This window comes from Neolamprologus multifasciatus, chromosome 11 (assembly GCF_963576455.1).
Source record: "Neolamprologus multifasciatus chromosome 11, fNeoMul1.2, whole genome shotgun sequence".
NCBI lineage: Eukaryota > Metazoa > Chordata > Actinopteri > Cichliformes > Cichlidae > Neolamprologus > Neolamprologus multifasciatus.
The window spans coordinates 9,356,163-9,375,218 of NC_140449.1; the positions used below are offsets into that span (position 1 = coordinate 9,356,163).

At 37.5% G+C, this 19,056-nt stretch overlaps 1 protein-coding gene and 1 long non-coding RNA gene across 3 annotated transcripts in view; both read left to right on the top strand.

The window, feature by feature from the left end:
• The window catches only part of cdkal1 (CDK5 regulatory subunit associated protein 1-like 1), a 257,896-nt gene that overhangs the window by 217,475 nt on the left and 21,365 nt on the right, over positions 1-19,056 (top strand). The window lies entirely within an intron of this gene.
• LOC146507807 (uncharacterized) lies at positions 322-10,261 on the top strand. The gene is made up of 2 exons (XR_014876738.1): positions 322-534; positions 568-10,261. It is a non-coding gene; the product is annotated as an uncharacterized LOC146507807 (long non-coding RNA).

Consider the following 19,056-nt stretch of genomic DNA (forward strand, 5'->3'; position numbering starts at 1 on the left):
TTCTTTTTAGCTGAAAAGCATTACACCAGGTAACCTGCAGTGTTGAAAACATGTTTTCCGACAATGTTTGCTACCCTACAATCCGTCCTCCTGTAGTAAAATCAGCGACATTTCATTGTCCTGTTGCTCCCATTGAAATGTATACAGCCTATTTAAAATCTAAAACTTAAAATTGTCCGTAGCCTGCTGTTGTTACCACTGTCCTGTTAGAAATGGATAAAAGCTAGCTAACTGACTGAATGCCCATTAACCTTATAACTCCTGTTGTGTGTGTGTGTGTGTGTACAGAGAGACAGCCAGGTTTATAAGGGATATAAAAAAAGGAGCAACATTCAGGTGTAAAATCAAGTGTAAAATCAAATGATCCGTTAATCAATAATAATAATGTTGGATCAGTGTTTCAATATTTATCTTTTATTAGATGTTCATGTGGTTTGGTTATTTGCCTTTTGGTTTAAAGTAGACTGAGAGAGGACTTTTTGTTAGTGATCTTAATAGTATTTTTTTCATATTAATGTAATTTTTCATCTAATTGTAAGGAGCAAGTACAAGGTCAGGAAGAACCAGGTAAGCAAACAGACAGGGAACAGTGACAGGCACAATAGGAAACTGTTAAACTGACAAAGAAAAAAAACTAATTTTACTCACACAATCTGGAAGTTGTGTTCTCCCTATATTAAAGCTGCTATACAGAATCTGCTAAACAAACTGGGTTGAAACATTTTTGACCCTCTTTAACAACATTCCAACATCACGTTATAATGGATTGGGAAGATGAAAATTAATGATATATTTTTATGTGGTTCAGCCACAACTCTACTAAAACCTCAGCCAGTAACAGGGAGGCCAACCTTTGGACCGTCTAGTTGTCTGTATGACTGCCGCAGTACGTACATCACATTTGCACACTGTCAGTGCCAAACAGCCTGGTGGAGTGAGGAGCTGTAAAGAGAAGCAGATGCTCTGTTTCTAAAAATGTTTTAAGCTTGTTTCAAAGATTCTGTACTGCAGCTTTAAATGTTTTCCAAAAGCACACATACACTTATCAGTGTTTCTCAAACTTCTTACAGTGTGTACCACCTGATAAAATGTCAAGCTCTCCCAAGTACCACTATGAAAGCATGAAAGTCATAAATCTTACAACACAAAATTAGTGTCTGCAGTAAAGATTTTTTCATACATTTTATACATTCTACCACAGGCAAAGTTGCCTCAATTTCTATAGTTTTTATTAATATTTTGTAATAATTTATTTGTAATAATTTATTCTGTTTTGGGAGTGTTTTTTATGTATCTGTATTATATTATACATACACATTAAAAGTAAATCTCTGTCCAGTTTACTTTTTACTCACTATGATCATCATTCATTATTCTCCCCCAGTAATTAAGGTTAGGATATGTATTTTTTTTTTTATTCCAATCCATTCTTCTTTTGCAGCATTTAAATAACCTTTATCAGATTTGATGGTTTTGTTACAGACTTTTCAAAAAAGTGTTTTGTTTTTCTTTCACAAATGTGGGATTAAATTGTGTTAAAATGTACAAAACAGTGATGTCATGTTTTGAGACAAGGACCCAGGCACAGAGAGACTTGATGAATTTAGGAATCTTATGATTTAATAAAGAAATTTGCAGACTAGCACAGAGATGGTAAAATTATGATGACTGATAACAGAGAAGAAGACGACAGACGACGAGAACAGGGAGGAACAGGGGTTTAAATGCACCAAGGAGACAGTTGTAGAGAACTCGGGACAACTGAAGACATTTAAGGATGCAGGGACTGACAGAGACAGGGAAGAAGTCTCATCGTGACGTGTAAAGTTTATCTTGCCTGGCTGGGCAGCTCTCTGGGTGCTCAGCACCCCCAAAGCTCTAATCCTAGAATCGCCCCTGATATAGAGATATCGAGAGAGAGACAATGTTAACCTTTTAATTTAAAGGTGGTAAAACTGCACTCTGGGGGTTTCATTGGCCTCATCTTGTGTATGATGTTTAGCACGTAGAAAAATCTGAATGCACTGACAAGCAATACAATCCATATGCTGATGTGTGTCTTAGTTCTTGCATATAACATACACTGTATGTGTCTGTACTTAAGAAAAAGCAAAAAAAAAAACCCCGCCGTTGCTGATTGAGGTTTGATTATTTGTGGGATGTTTTTATGCTGTCGCCCTGGGCAACGTCATGTAATATCACGTACCATGCATTTAGATTCATAAAATGTAAATGCACAAATGAATTGCCAGTTTTATAGACATTTTCTGACTAAACATGCATAGAACTGTATTTTTATTTGAACAAATACAGAAGCCGTAGAAATATTTGTCCCTTTGTGACTCATTAAGTTTCTTTGCATTACTATTTAACAGTTTTTTGCTTGATGTGCAGTTCATGTTCATAACATTACACTGTTTCATCATAGTACAAGCCTTCATGCATGATGTGTGTCATTGAGCGGGGCTTTACAGTAAATATACAGAAAATTATGCATTATGAGTTTAAGCCTTTTTTAAGGCCTTAGAAAAAGTCAAAAGTCATTCTTTGCAGTAACTGTGCAGCAATGTGCATGAAATGCCTCAGGTCTTTACAAAGGACAAAGTTGTTTACATATCTAATGCACCATATATGAGTGGATAACCTTTAGTGGCAAGTATGGATTGAACTAAGAACTGTGTGGAGGCCTTATGGAAGGCACCAGCTAGTTTATTAATATAGTATAGTATGGAGGGTTTTTTTCTTGCTTTGAGTAAATGTCTATTGAGTATAACTGAGTGTGTGTCCAGGGTGTTGGATAAAGAAAGAAAGAACAAGTACCGCAGACTTGTACTTGATGCGTAGACTTGGTAAATGATTAAGTCTTATTGAAGTCTGCCATCGGCCAATATGCCAGTTTATCTTGCTTAGATCTTCTTAACACACGAGACTGAAAACAAATCTAAGAACAAGGTCCTAAAGGATCATTTAAAAAGTTGGTTTGTTTTAAAAGACATTATGTTAAGTGTTAGCCCGAACCCCAGCAGGCGTATCCCATACGGCCGTGCTTATATCATGGTGTTTGTTCACCGTGACCCCGTTTTATATAACACTATAGTAGTGTTGTTACTGTGTATGTTTTGCGTTTGCACACTTGAAAAGTAACTGACGTCTGTTTTTTTTGTCTGTTTCAAATGTGAAAACTTTTTAATTCATGGCTTAAAGCTACTGTAAGTTTCACATTGAGATGGAGAACTGAGATATTTCAATCATTAAAAGATATAACATGTTGACGACTACGCTAAATCTAACACATACTGAAAAGCTGTTAGTAGTTGGATGAAATTTGCCAGTTCTGTAAAAGGTGATAAAATGACAGTTGGCAAGACAAAAACTTTTATTTTATAGTGTGTCCAATATACTTGTGTTCCCTTAAATATAGAAACATAGAAATATTGATTTAACTCTTACAGTAGCTGCTGAGACATGAAAACACACACACACACACACACACACAAGCCCGTTCAGCTATCTTAGTGAGGACCTTCATTGACATAATGCCCCCTTACCCTGACCTAGGGCTGCTCAATTAATCGAATTTTAATCTAAATTACGATCTGGGCTTTCAACGATCATTAAAAATGACTGAGCCGATTATTAGCACCTCCCTCGTGCTTTACTCTCGCGCTGCTCCGTGTGGCAAATCGAGCGCACCTCTCTGCATTTCGAACGCGTGTCACAACAATTAAGAGGACCCGAGGGAAGCTCGGAAAGCTAAGCAGAAGTTATTTGGAGAGGAGAGTGACTGCCGTTGGTTGAAAAGAGAGGTAAAAAAAAAAAAAACTTCAGTGGTGTGGAAACATTATGGGTTCGTGGAGTCAGACGTGGATCAAGTAGACATAGTGTGTAAACTTTGCTACGGTGTCGTAGCTGCACCACAGAGCAACACTGCAAAGTTCACTAAACATAGACGTTTACATTTTTCATTTATTTTTTCATTTGCAAACATTTGCACTGTTATCAGTATTTGCACACTATTTTATATTATTTTTTGACCATCTTTAAAGCCATTATTCAATACATTGTTATTGTTAAATAAATATCGTCAAATAATCGAGATCTCAATTTCAGTGAAAATAATCGTGATTATCATTTTTGCCATAATCGAGCAGCCCTACCCTGACCATCAAAAATGAATGCCTAACCCTAACCCTAAACCTAGCCATAACCTAATTGTAACCCTGACACTAAAACCACATTCGACCCTCAAAAAGGCCTTCAAACTTTTAAGTCCAGTGTGTGTGTCCTCACAAGTGACTGTTGGTTCTCACAAGTATAGTAGAATGCAGAATTTGGTCCTCACAAAGATAGCTAGACAGGAACACACACATTTCTTCATTTCCAGTAGTTGGTAACCAGCTTGCACAACCCTTCCCATCTTGTATTTCCCTGCTGGATGGTTCACTGGCTCATTTGCTGCTTTGGTGGTCCTTTGTGTGATTCAGCTGGTTTTCCAGTCAGTCTCTTACGCTGCAGTTGAACAGGCTTGTTTCCGGAGATCAAACTGAAGGCTTCAGAGCAGATCAGGACCTACCGACTACCTCAAGTCTAAGATTAGAGAGTTGGAGTCCCACAATAGGAATCACTAATTCTTATTGTTCTATTATTTTATTTGTTGCAAAGTGCAAGGCAATTAAAGTGTTACCACCTTTATATAAATGAAAATAATTTCCAGCACTCTGCTTCATTTCATATGCACATGCACATTTCTATGCAGATCTTTGTGTAATGTCTGTGCATTTGCATTATTCAAGGGTTGTTTTTTTTAACACTTCCTCATACATTTACATCCGTTTTGTGAATATGGGTTTGTGTTAATGAGTACAGTAGCTTCAAGCATCTGCTGAGTGTCAAATTAGTGAAGCCCACCATGCCAAGCATACAGGTGCTTGTGAGTGTGTGAGCCAATTTGTTTCGAAGTGCTTAATATACACGCTCTACATTCAAGCAATCATATCTTAGTCTATTCAGAGCCTGAATTTGTCTATACATGGACACACACACACCCAAGCACTGGCTGTTTTTGAGCCCTGTCATTCAGCCATATGCCACAGGAGGGTTTGGCATCTGCTGGAATACAAATGCACAGTAACAAGAGACACATGCTGAAGTAATCAGGTTTTTCTTTGTGTATTCTGCTTACACAAAGCAGTCCTGTCATTTTAACAGCTCATTCCCTGTATGAAAATAGATTTAAAGCAACACATGTATAATCCAGACATATTTGTTGGTGTAACCCCTTTTTGGACAACAGATCAGTGTCGGCAAAACCAGCCCTTTAAAAATGCACATTCATACCCAGAATGGAACACCCCCCGAGTTAAGGCATATTTGAATTCATCTATAGCCACTAAGGTTATTCCTTTATTTGTACTTCCACTCAAAGATGACTTGCCTGCACACAAGACTTGCACTTACATTACCTAATGTTATCTATCTCAATCATAAACTCACTATTTTATTTGCTATCACATATCGTTTCCTTGGTCATAAATACTGAAGGATATTGATTTTTTTAAACATCAGTGCTTACACATGCCATTTTACCTCCTCTCAGTTCACACATCTCAGTGACCATGTAAAGGCTGAGCTCAAAGTGTTTTTGCTTTAATCACAGACACTTTGCATCATGCTTAGCGTGCTTGTTTGAAGTGGTTTCGTATGAACAAGAGCACTCTTATGAGTGTATCCTGGGTATTAGCTATGTGTTTATCTTACTGGTTTTGGTTGAATGCTGAGGGATTGGACTTTTTGTCTGTCTTTTGATGACTTTTGGTTTGAATGGCACAGCTGTGTGCGAGCACACTAGCCTCTTAAATCTCACTCTGATTGCTACTTGCTGCCTTTGATTAATGCTCATTATGTCTGCGTGTATATGTGTGTGTGCGTCCATGTGTGCATGTGCTCACAGAGCCAGTTCAACCTGACCCCCCTGCCATAAATCAATCAACACCATTGAAGTGCTAATATTGCCCCCTTTGTGAGCCATTTTCTTATTCAAGTCTCATCTCGCTGAAGGCAATCTGACGTTTACTGATGAGGATTTTGACTTTATTTTTAATGATTTCTATGACAAGTTTAGACAAGCCACGCAACATTAATTTGCAACCATTTTATTTATAATTGATTTTTTCCCCCTTTAAACCCAACAATTTTTTTTGATCAAGCATGATAGCAAACTAAATATTTTGAAGTTGGGCTTTTTTTGGACTACTAGGCAAATAACAAGAGACCATCCTGTAAAATGTAAACTTTCGTTCTTTGAATTGGAAGAATTTAATAAATAATTCCACGTTTGACAATAGAGAGACTTTTTTTCAGATATTTTGACAGAATTAATAAATTCATAATTACTAACATGTTGTTGTTGAACACATCTGCTAATTATGGATTCACTTTCCTCTAGTTGTGAACATCAGAGTATATATATTTTATAATTACTACATTATTCAATTTTACATCCGTCAGAGGGGAGAAAACAATTGTGTTATTTTGTTCTAAATGTTAATGAACAGTAAGACCATCTGATAGATGATATTAAGGCAAAGTCATTAAAGAACATAAATGTCCATTCAGAGCATTTTGAAACCTGTTAATTATGTTACAATCTGCCTTGTGTGTGTGTGTTTGCTAATTTTGGCCCTCAGTGTTTCAAACGATAAATAATATTTTAATTTATTCTCACTTTCCATCGACACTCATCTGTTGGCTCTTCTGTCTTTATATTCACTTGAAATACAAAGTATGCTATAGTTGGCAACTGCATAATTGGTCAGCAAGTATAAATGCTTCATTGACTGTTTGTGTCTCTTCCTATTGGGACTCTGGCTGCCAAATAACAAAGTAAATGAATTCATAGATCAGCTTGCAAAAAGCAGAATACTCTAAAATGACGGGTTCCCCTCTCTGTGATTTAATCGAATCCCTTTGTCACCATCTGAAGACTTTTCATTTGGGGTGTCTGTTCAGAGTCAATCGGTTTTGGGAAAGTCACCCCTTCTTTCTGGGTCAGATATCCTTCTAGTTTCTGGCCCTCAATTCTTGCGTAGTGTGGAAGGAATTTTTAGTCAGTTTGGAGGTATATCATCTCAGGTTGCTCTCGTTAATCACTTGTTTTCTTTTCGAGTTAAAAACAGTGACATATTCCAACCTTCAAATTACGACATAGTCCATGTGCTAACGGCTAACAAACACATACATATCCAGTTTGTCAATTCTTGACCCTGTGGCCACTAAACAGCCTGTCTTTATTTATTTATTCATTTATTGATTTTGCGCTTTCCACTCAGGCTACCTACATATACATGTATACACTTTGATGGTTTAGATTTACCAGCAAAAATAGGGCTGTACTTGTATTGAGTGTCTGCAGTTTTTAATGTGCACCACATTTGCATAGGTGGACTAGAGTGCTTTGATTTTACTTATCCTACTGCATTTTCAGTTTTTCTATGTTCTCATTCCTCATTTTAATTAGTGTATGTACCTCTTTTAATTGCCTGACATATCTAAAGACTGAACCTGAACCTATTAAGAAATGACTCCCACTTTTCTGTGATTTACTACTATTCACTAAGAAATAGATAAATGCTAACATTGTTACAAATTAGCAGCACACGTGTGTTCTTAAAGACGCTCTTAACAACAACAGGTTGCTTCATCACTCACCTGTTTTTTTTTGGGGGGGGGGGGTATCAAAAAGTATAAAAGTACATTTGACAATAAGCCTGCGAAAACAAATGGATTGCATAAAGAAAATAAAAACCTTCAGTCTTGCATCCTGCTCTCCACATTTCCTTGTTCAGGACATCTGTTGTATTTTTGTCCTTGGTACCTGAGTGACTCATTGAAAGGAAAAAAACAAAGTACTTCACAGTCCATCATTGCTGCACTTCAGAATATACCATCAGTGGGACAAATGAAGAGGACGCAAGTGTGCTGAATCAGGAAGACTCACACACACGCGTGCAAAATTTTTAGCTCATGAAGGGAATCAAAATGTTGAGATTCCAAGAGCAAGCAACCCTATACAGCACACATTTAAACCCCGTGTCTGCGTTCTATGTGCATAAGTGAGGGAAATTAAAGATGCACATCACAATTATACACAAAACCTACTCTGTGCTGAGCGACAGCTGCAGCTTCCTTGATATTGGTTGACGGGAACGCTTCTGTTTGTGAAGGAGGAGAATTGTTGGGAAAGATTTAAATTCAGCGAAACAGAAAAGAAAACTTGGTAATAAGATTAAGCACAGTTTTTTTTAAAGAAATTGTATATTTATATAGTATTCATAGTATTCCTTCCAACAAACTTGTTAAAATGCTACACTACAGTTGTAAATTTGTTGGCTTCATCTAGTGACAAAAATGCCATTGTTTGTCTTTGATCTCCAGTGGGAAGTACAAAATTATCTTTTAAACAAATAAACATAAATCTGAAACACCTCAAACTACTGCCTACCATGCAAACATAAAGTAGAATTAATGTCACACCAACATGTTATAAAATACATAAACATGAATAAAAATAGACCATCATATACTTTTCAAGAACAAGATTTACTGAAGGTATTATCGATCCCTGTTTTCAATGTCAAGTCACTCGCCAACCATTACAGTGGTTTGTAAAAGGGCCTTGGGACTAGAACCTGGATAGATGGATACAATAAATGTCTTAAATGACCCACTTCTACACATTTATTCTCAGTGGACTGTCTTATCACTTCTCACCAAATTTAAAGTCTTTTATCAGTATTTTTGGATTTGTGCAGTTGGTAAAAAAATCACGTTAAAAAAAAAAAAGCAACAAGAAAAGAAAGGAATATGCATCAAGGTCATGATCCAGCTTTTAACCCAGTGAGGCATTAGGACTATCCTCGCCTTATCCCACAGAGCCACCAGGATGGCCTTGTAGCTCATGATTTTCTTTCTCCCTTATCACATACTTTCCCTCATCCTACTATGATGACTGGAGGGCTAGCCTTGAACAGCAATCCGACGTTTGCTCTAGATAGGCCAGTGCATGTGCGATTATTTGTTGTGTCTCCCGGTGTGGCCTCCAGTGATAATCATAATTGTACCGCTATTGCCAAGGCATTAGCCTCGGCTGCTATTATAGATTAATGTTGATGTATAGATGTATGCCTTACATGTGAACTCTGTCTTACTCTCTCTATTTCTCCGTCTCCTCCCGTGTCTGTTACATATTCACATAAATACATGAATTACACACACCAAGGCCTCCAGGCCCACAGGGACATAACAGACAATCAGCCTGACAATCGCAGCTGAGCTCTGATTGATGCTACAGTTGCATACACACAGACACACACACACACACACACACACACAGAGTTTCAGACGCACAGATGCTGTAATGCCAAGAGGACTTTGCAGTCTACATCCCTACGTAAACATACGTGTACACAGACACACACACTCTGTCTAATAAGCCTGACAATAAGGGGCTGAATAAATGAAGGATGGAACGTTTACAATCGCTGTGGTCAGGAGCGAGTTGAGGTTAGTTGTTATTTTTCTTGGATAGGAAAGAAGTACATGGCCAGTCCTCTGTCTGAAACCTTGTAGATCAAATGGGTGTGGGCCAAAGGGTACTGGTGACAGTTTGTGAGGAGTGGATGTCTGCAGTATCTCATGTAAAAATAAATAAATAAATAAATACATGTATTGAGAATAAGAGAAAATAAAATATTGAAGGACGTGATAAACTCGAGACCACATCCACCTACAGCTCTTGTGCTGTGTGATTTCTTTCTGTGTATTTCGTTCACATGTTTTTCTAAGACATGACACGTTAATCTTTCCTCTAGCATGACCAAGTATATGTGTTTTCAGCAGTTTGTGAGTTCTGTGTCTGTGATGCCTTGGATTTTAGCAACTGATGTTTCAGAGGCTTTCCTCCTGCGTCTTCTGCCACGTCTCTGTTTTGATGTGATTCATTCTGAGACACTAAACAGCCTACGGGCTACTGTCACAGGCCTGCGTGTTTATGTGTAGTGAGAGATACATCTATCTGTCTCTCGTCTGACAAACTAGATCTGTCACGCTGGTGGCGGACTTGGCTGTCTTTTCTTTTCAAATGGCTGAAACTGATGAGGTAATCAGTTGCTCATGTTTGTAAGTTTTTAGTGAAACTTTGCCAGAAAACTTTAATGTCGTCTGTACGTTCTAGATTATAGAGTGCAAGTAGGACCAGAGTACACATTCATGAGGTTAAAAGGAATAAAGCAGCTTTATGGGACATATTCCATATGAGCAATAATTCGAATAAATTAACTGTAACGGTAAAAGACTGCACTGTGTAATCATTCTTATTTGGCTTTTTTCCCCTTTGTTTTTAGAAACTGTTTAGCAAACGATATGTATTTAGAAAGTCATCGAGGTCAACGTCTCTTTTTCAAAAACAAATTGTAATAAACGAGAAATGTTATTCCAACTTATTCCAACAAAATAATTAAAGCTTGTAAAGCTTTGAGCAAATGCCTTCAAGATGCTAAAACATCCAGTCTTTTCACTTAACCCACAGTTATGACTGTAGGAACTTTCTGCTATAAAGAATTTTATGCCAGTGGTAGATACCGTCCTTAGTTCAAGGGTAACGTCAGCATTAGTGAAAATAAAAGGTGAAAATATACAGCGCTATGCAAAAGTCTTGGGTTGCTTCTCCTATTTTCAAGAACTAATAAAAACACATTGTAATAAAAAAGACCCAAGAGATGCATCAGGCCCTTCAAATGATCCAGTTGACCCACCAAGCTGAAGCTTCAACAGAAGTGCTCTCAATAGGAGGACGGCTGTCGAGAAGCCATTCTTAAAGAGGGGGAGCGGCCAGAAAAGGCTGAGGTGTGTCTCTGGAACAGGTCTTAAAGAGTGACAAATCCAACATTGACATCTTTGGGTCAAATTAAGATAAAGGAGAGGTACCACAGTGCCTACAGGCAATATTAAGTATTAAGTAGAATCAGTATTTTGGGGCCGGCTAAGAATGTGACTTGAACCTTTTGTAAGGGTAAAGAATGTTTAATAAACTGGTGCGATCAGCAGTAACACGAGCATTAGTTGGTTTCACAAGAAGTAAAATAAAAGGTTTTTAGTTTAATCATGTAACCCGATGATGTGTTAGTTGCAGAAGTTATTGTTAAGAGCAGATTTCAAGTCTGCTGCTCAGAATGAAGGACATTATTATTTGCGATGGAGCCCAGCACTTCGTGATTGTTGTGTTTTTGAGTTGATAGAAAAGCTTTTAATATAGGACTTTGGTTGTTGATTTTTGGTGTATGGAGTTTTCTTGTATGCTCACCTTTGGGCATTAAAATCAAATGCAGGCAGACATTCCGTTTTGCGTAAACGCAGAATAAAATAGCTCATAAAATAGCTCATAAAATAGGGTTTAAAAGGTAGGTGCTTTGTACAAGGTTTCCTTTTGAGGTTTTTTTTTTGTCAATTTAGAAGTACTGTGAGAATGTTTTGGAACATGTTACCAAAACTGACACTGCATACCAAACCTGTTCATTGTTATTGTGATGATTTTGCGCTAACCTTCGCATGCTTTCAATTCTTTAGTAAACACTCTGTGAAACTTCTTGAAAGTCCTTGTTTGACACAAGACATATTATGACCTCAGCATTCAAGAAAACCATAAAGAACTTTGCTTTGTTATATAGAAGAGAACAGCAAGGATGCCATCCTTCAGGCTTGGAAAGTCTGTGTTCTTGGTGCAAGCTTAACCAGCATTTCAAAGTTCAAACACTAACACTTTTTAAATTTGCACACATATTAACAATTGTGTAGTAACCCCTCTTCTTTTAACAACAGTGCATAAAAGTCTCTGAACTGTGCAGACCAGTTGCTGAACTTTTGGGAGAGAAATGTTGTCACATTCTCTTCTGATGTAGGATTCAAGCTGCTCAACAGTCTTGGCTGGTTTTTGTGGTGCAAAAACGATGTTCACACAGTCACTCACACACAGTTATACATATGTGTTCACACCCATACACATGGCAAAATTCAATCATTCATTTAGGGAATGCTAGCAGTTGCAGACTTGTGTATGTTATCGATCATATAACATCAGTTTCTGGATTTTTACCTAGTAAAAAATCTCCCCTAGGTGGTCCATGTGTTGAATCAGTAGAAGGTATATACTCCAGGCATGCCAGTACTCCACCTGGACTCTTCTACTACGAAGCCACGATGTTGTAATGGCAGGAGTATGCAGTTTAGGATGAGGCCTTCCCTGAAAAAGACATTCTCTGCAGGGATCATGTGTTGTTCTAAAACCATTGGAGAACTCTGCGCTGACAGCAGGCCGGATGGTCCTTTTTCCTCTTTAGTCTCAAGGATGCAGCATTCTTGTTTTCTAAAAAAGAATTTAACATCTCAATTTGTCTGTCCACAGAACACTTTTCCAATTTGGCTTTGCAGTGCTTTTGAAATGTATCCTGCATTTGTGGATGGGGCATTGAACTGTGATCAGACAATGATTTCCAGAAGCGTTCCTGACCCCCATGCACTTCCATGACAGAGCTATGCCTGTTTTTCAAGCAGTGTCGCCTGAAGATTACAGGCATCCTGTACTGACGTTTAGCCTTGTCCCTTGCATACGGAGATTTCTAATCTAATCTCTGATTTAGATCTCCTCATGTTTCTGACCTGTTGCCAATTAACCAAATTAGTTATAAAATGTTCCTCAACCGGTTTCTTTTTAGTACCACTTATTTTTCCAGCCTTTATCGTTCCCATCGCAGCTTTCCTGAGACGTGTTGCTGGCATCAAATTTAAAATTAGCTAATACTTTTTAATGAAATACTAAAATGTCTGTTTAAATACTTGATTTTTATGCTCTACTGTGAACTAGATATGGGTTTACCAAATGTGTAAATCATTGAATTCTATTTTTTTAATAACATTTTTGGAATTGGGGTTGTACTAATTCTACTAATTTTGCACATTTCCTTTATTGTGGGTTTTAGTCTTCTTGCTAAAAAATTATATTTTTTTCTTCCCTTCTGTTTAACAGTTGTTTCCTTTGAATCAGCAGCTCAACGTTATTAAAGTCTCTTTTTTTAAGTGTGCACATGTGCATGAGAGAGCTTTGGTCTGATGAGTTCTGTGAGTGCTGGAGAGGACCTGGAGGGGGCTTGTAGATTTGATGCAGGCACGAAGCATTCTGCTTGGGTAAAAACTGCAGACACTTCCCTTAGCTCTGAGAGAGGACAGTGGACATTACAAGGCCAAGAACACTTTACGGGTCTAATTCAGAGCCTCAAGGCAAACAAGCAAAGTTAATCAACAAGAATATTAAGCTGTCTAAAGAGCCTTTCTCTGTAAATGTGGAGCTTGGGTTAGACTCTGTTTATAAAGTGCTTTGCTGGACAAGGTGTTATTGTGAATACTTTTGTCCTGTGTGTGTTGTGAGAGTTTGTTATGATCCAGGAGATATCTAGGCCGTCATACGCATCCACACTCACCTTTCTGTATTTGTGATGATCCTCATTGACGTATTTTTTCCGCAAAGCTCTTTACCCTAACCTTTACCATTACAACTAGTGTGGTTAACTCCAAACCTGAACTGTTACACATTTTCCATTATAGTTCTTCTGTTAATCCGTCATTATTCTTCCATAGACAACCTTCAAATGCAATTTTTATTTATTTATATAGTGCCTGCATATAATAACAGTCGCTTTCAAGGAGCTTTGCATTGTAAAGTAAAGACTCTACAATGGGCATGTCATTGAAGAGTCACTATTCTGCTGTATTCCAGCTCTTCAACTTGTTCCAAGCTGTTTATCAGTCTTGACTATTATATGGCTCGGTCAATGGTTCACTGATACTCAGCTTCAAGGTTCCAAGTAGAAAACAAGCACAAACACTAATTTTTCCTTCAGCTTTCATTCTATTGTATATGTTTTATGAAATCAGAGCAAATGGTTTACTGAAATATCCAGGGAAATAGGAAGGTTTTAAATTTCCAGACAGCATTTTTAGTCCCCCGCCCCAAATTGTGTAATTAAATACTCTCATCGGGCCTGTATAAACATCTGTATAAGTTAAAACCTCACAACAGCAGGGATATTTCTAATCCATAGTCAACAAAATACTGAAATCCTTGAAAAATACTTTTTTAAAAAAGCACTTTAAATGTCACTGTGAACTTGTTTTGTAAGAGACAATGTTACAGGATATTTTTGTGTATCATATGCATAATCTCAAAAGCATGAGAAGTTTCCCTTTGTATGCTTTAATCTGCATTATTGTGTTATTGTGTATTTTGTGTTAAAAGAATGAATTCCACCCTAATGGATTTTCACATTTACAGTTGCAAATTATGTTCCCACCAATGTACATGTAGGCACTGAAGTTTCAGGCAGGTGGATGGAGACTACTTTGGATTAACAAACACCAGGTTTTAATTTATTTATTTTTTCTGTTTCTGTCAAACGGAAAAATCTTCACACACAACCACCTTTAAAAGAGTTATTCATGAATTCACGGTCCGTTTTTCTTACTAGCGGGAGTGTTTGTGTATAGATCTGGGCAAATCTGAAGGACTTTCAAACTTCCTTTAAAAGCTATAAAAGAACTTTTCACTTAATTTTACCACTGAAATTTCCAACATGTTTTCTCAAAGTGTAGTTCCTCCCTGAAAGCTTAAAGACATTGATTGCTTTTTTTTCCTTCTCTGTGTATGCTTTAATTTGTGTGTAATCAGTGTTTCACGTATTTAAGATTAACCAGAACTGTTGCATTGTTCTCTAAGCTAACTTCTCTATTTTCCCCCCTAAAATATTCAGTAGTCATTACTTAATTATACATAATCACTGCTTATTTGGCATCATGCATTATCAAACTGTAAATTCAGCTGTCAGATTATGGTTGATCTCACTTTACTTGCTGGAGGTAGGTAAAACAGTGATAGTTTCCACAGGCTAGCAAACCACACATTTCGTCTTATATACTTTATATTGTTGCAGTTCTGAAGGGCTCAGAGAATCAAGCACAATGCAATTTGAATCTGCTGTAAAAAGTCAAGTGCATTGCCCGAACAGAGTGTTTGGAAGGTTTATTGACTTGGTGAAGAAACTGTTGGTGCTGGTGTGTATGTGTGTGAAGTTATTGACCTGGACCAGCTAGTAGAGGCTTTGACTGGGACAAAGATCTGATAACTGCTCCCAGGCTATTCTGTTTTAGCTTAGTTTGACTAAATTTCTTCAATGTTGATCCTTTTTTCATTTGTTTTCCAACCTTTCTTACATCTATTCCTTGTGTCTTCATCATTTGTAAGCTATTACTCTGTCTAAAGTAATTATGCCTTGTGTAGAACAGTTTATTTGTATAACTTGATTTGATTTTACATTTGTCCCTGCAATCTTTAAACCAAAACCACCCATAATCCCCTCTGTTTCATGGCCAACGCTTAAAAATTTGAGTCTCTTTTATATTGTTTTTTACTTTGAGGCTAAAACAAAATACCCAGACCAACAGGGGCGATTTTTTCCCTTCATCTTTCAAGAATCAAAGAGAACCTCCAAAACATCAGAGCTTCTTTCTTTAGCCCTGTTAAATCACTCCCCACAGCGATTGTTCAGCAGGCAACAAAACAAACTATCTTTCTACAAGTAGCTACAAAAAAGCCGTGTGTGTGCCGCTTTGTGCGTATGTCATAGTTGAGCAACGTTTATGTATTGTGTATGTTTATGTATGTGTTTGTGTGATAAACTGTGTGTGTATATAAGAATCGTATGGATGGATAATGAGTCCAGAGGATAGTTGAGGTAAAAATGAGTGCGTCTGCGCAAGACTGTTGTGATAAAATGTACAATGGTTGCTAGAACGGCGTTTAGCGGTGTGTTTGTAAGTCTACAAGCCACTGCTCAACAGTGGTGTTCAGGATTTTTCTGCACACAAACTGAGCTTTTCAACATTTCAGAACAAACCAAAGGTGGATGTTCAGGTTTATGACTCAAAATAAGAAACTACAATACTGTAAAGTATGTATAAAGGTTTTTTTTTTGTCACTTTCTCTATTGCATACCTGCAGCACCACACAACATCACAGTCCGTCAGCAACCTTCTCCAAATTGAAAGAGGTGCACGCATTTACACACATGGTGTAACAGTAGTTACAGTACACTAGTAATGTCATAAATAACTGAAAAAATAATTGCAGACATTTGAACACGGTGACAGATTTATATACTTGAGCTGCTTTTTTTATTAGTTGACTGCTTTAAGTATTAAAATGTAGTCCCCATGCGAAGAAAACTCTAACCTAATGCATTAAATATCAGCTGCTGTGCTGTGAAATCTTGCACATATTAAATAATTCTGTAATAGTGGTTTGTTACATCATTGTGGGAATGTCTGAATGAAGCTGTGACGGGCATGAATGTAATACTAACCTATGTCTGAATGACGCTACGTATCCCACTACAACATGCACCGACTGCTTCTCGCCCGGATTAGTCTTCCTGCTCAAAATGAAAACGACAGCAGCAAAATCATTTGGATGATGTTTAGTGGCACAGATAAAAATGGTGATTAAAATTCAAAGCCACAGTCGTCTCCTTGTTCTTGTTATGATGTGGATTAATTATCAATTAAACACATGATCCCGCAAATCTTTACTGGATCTTCGGTGTATCCTGGGATGTTGCTCTCTGGATGGTGAAATAAAAAACCATCATGCTGTGTAAAGACATTCAGTCCTTCTTTGTAAAGCTGTGACGTTCTTCAACAGATGGAGTAAATACAAATCTAAATACACATACATACGCAGATATGAGAGGAAAAAAGTCCAGCGGCCAAACAAGCCAAAACAAATGCGTACACAAACTGTTATAACTGGAGAACTACTTTAGAACTACTCCTTACAATATTTACATTACATATGTTTTATTTCATTCAAAATGGTAAATATAAAGGTCAATCAAGTACAGTAAAAGTTGGTTAGCAGTTTTGGTACTGTGAGAAAGTGTTGAGTCCTGTTGGAAAAGGATATCAGCATCTCTATGAAGCTTGTCAGCGAAAGAATGCATGAAATGCTCTGAAACCTCCAGTAGGTTGCAACATTGACTTTTTGACTTGATCATACATAGTGGGTAAACCTCCACCACCATTAGAAGATGACCACATGGGACCCCAAATCAGTACAGAATGAATAAACTTCACACTAGCTTGAATTCTCCTGCCTTAGGACCTTGAGACTGTCTATAGGACCTTGATTTTGTTGACTTAAAATGTTACTTACATCTAAAAAGACTAAAAAGGACCACTGAGCAGCAGTTCAGTACTTAGATGCTTTTGACGTTGTCTCTGGTTCAGGGGTGGCTTGACATTGGTAATGTGACAGTTTAGCCACATTCCTACCCATCTGTGGCTCTTGTTGCACTGTCTTCATTCCCCGTGTTCTTGAATCGACTTTTCTTGACAGTCCTCTTAAGGCTACGGTCATCCCTGTTGCTTGTGTGTGCACTTTTTCCTACCACTGAGTTTTCCATTTGCTGCAGCACTGTGAACAGTCAGCCTTTTTTGAAATGACCTTCTGTGGCTCGCCTTCCTTCTGGACGGTGTTGATGATGGTCATCTGGGCCACTGTCAAGTTTGCAGTCTTCCCCAAGATTGTGTTTGCATGTACCGAGCTAAATTAAGCTACACAGTATTTTTTTTTACTGTTTGAGCAGTAATGTGTTGAAAAACTGAATTAAAGATACCAGGGTTCAATCAAAATTAAAGAGAAGTTTGACATATGCACTTAGACTCCATGAAAATTACATTTTTTTCAATTAAATTACAAAAAATAACTTTTTCAACAATACTTTCTTTTTTAGATGCACTCAGGCAACATTAGTGTGTGTGCATACATATACATTTCCACCTAAATATTATGTTTATAATTTTGTAATGTACCTGAAGGGCAAAGGAGAATTTGACTATGACTAAATAAAAGGTTTTTTTTATCTTCCTGGAAAAATATTTTGTCTTCGGTTTAAGTGCACTAAGAAAGGCAACAATTGAGTGCTTGCTGTCCAGTAATAATGGTCTTATGTTGGTTTTTTTTACCCACTTCTCTCCCTGAAAATAAAACCCTTCAAATAAAAACAATTTATTTGATCGCTTTTTGAGTCTGTCACTGCCTCTGCAGGTGCTCTCTGTGAGAGTCAGTCAATGATGAGAGGAAGTGGCTGAAAACAAAGAGACAGCCCAGAGACAGTAGAGAGGGATGTAAGAAAAAGGGTAAACATGGGGGGGGGAAAAAGGAAGAAGAGAGCGCAGAATATGGACGTCTGCAAAAATGGAAATACCTTGGGCGATATGTCAGAGCCGTGATTTCTAAGGCTCTGACATTTTGCTCAGGAAATGATCAGTCAGCATACTCTGAGTAAAGGTCTCATCACTGACAGAGTTAAAATGCAAATGCTACCCACAGGACACCTGAATTTGAAACATTTTCAAATGCAGTTAAAAATGTTTAAACGGTGACACTTTTCTCACATTTGAAGTTGCACAGTGTTGCTTCAAGCACTGAATGCTGTCAGCCTGTTTTCATGGGCTCAAATGAAATGGACAGTTTACTCAAAACTGTTAAATGAAAAAGTATGGCTAGTTTTTTCATTATTGTTTTTTCATTAATTAGAAGATCAAAGCCTGGCTTTGTTCAAACGCTCATGTTGGCTTTTAAAAAGTACTTCTGTGAACCCCAAGTCAAAGCAGATATCAGTGCAAATCGTCTTAGCCTGCAAAAACAAAACAAATCCATCTGAGAGACGGCGTGGACATTAGGACATCCACAGTTTGCTACATTGTGCTGTGTTTGGCAACATAAACCGGCCTGGAAATCCTCAAGACGCGTGTGTGGTGATCACAGACATGATATAGAAAAACCTCTTCACAACAAGGTCATGAAAAATCTCCAGGAGGCAGGAAATTATGAGAAAACTATGAAAACAAACACTCTAATACGAAGTAAAAGACAAAGAAAAAAATTAAAAGTTC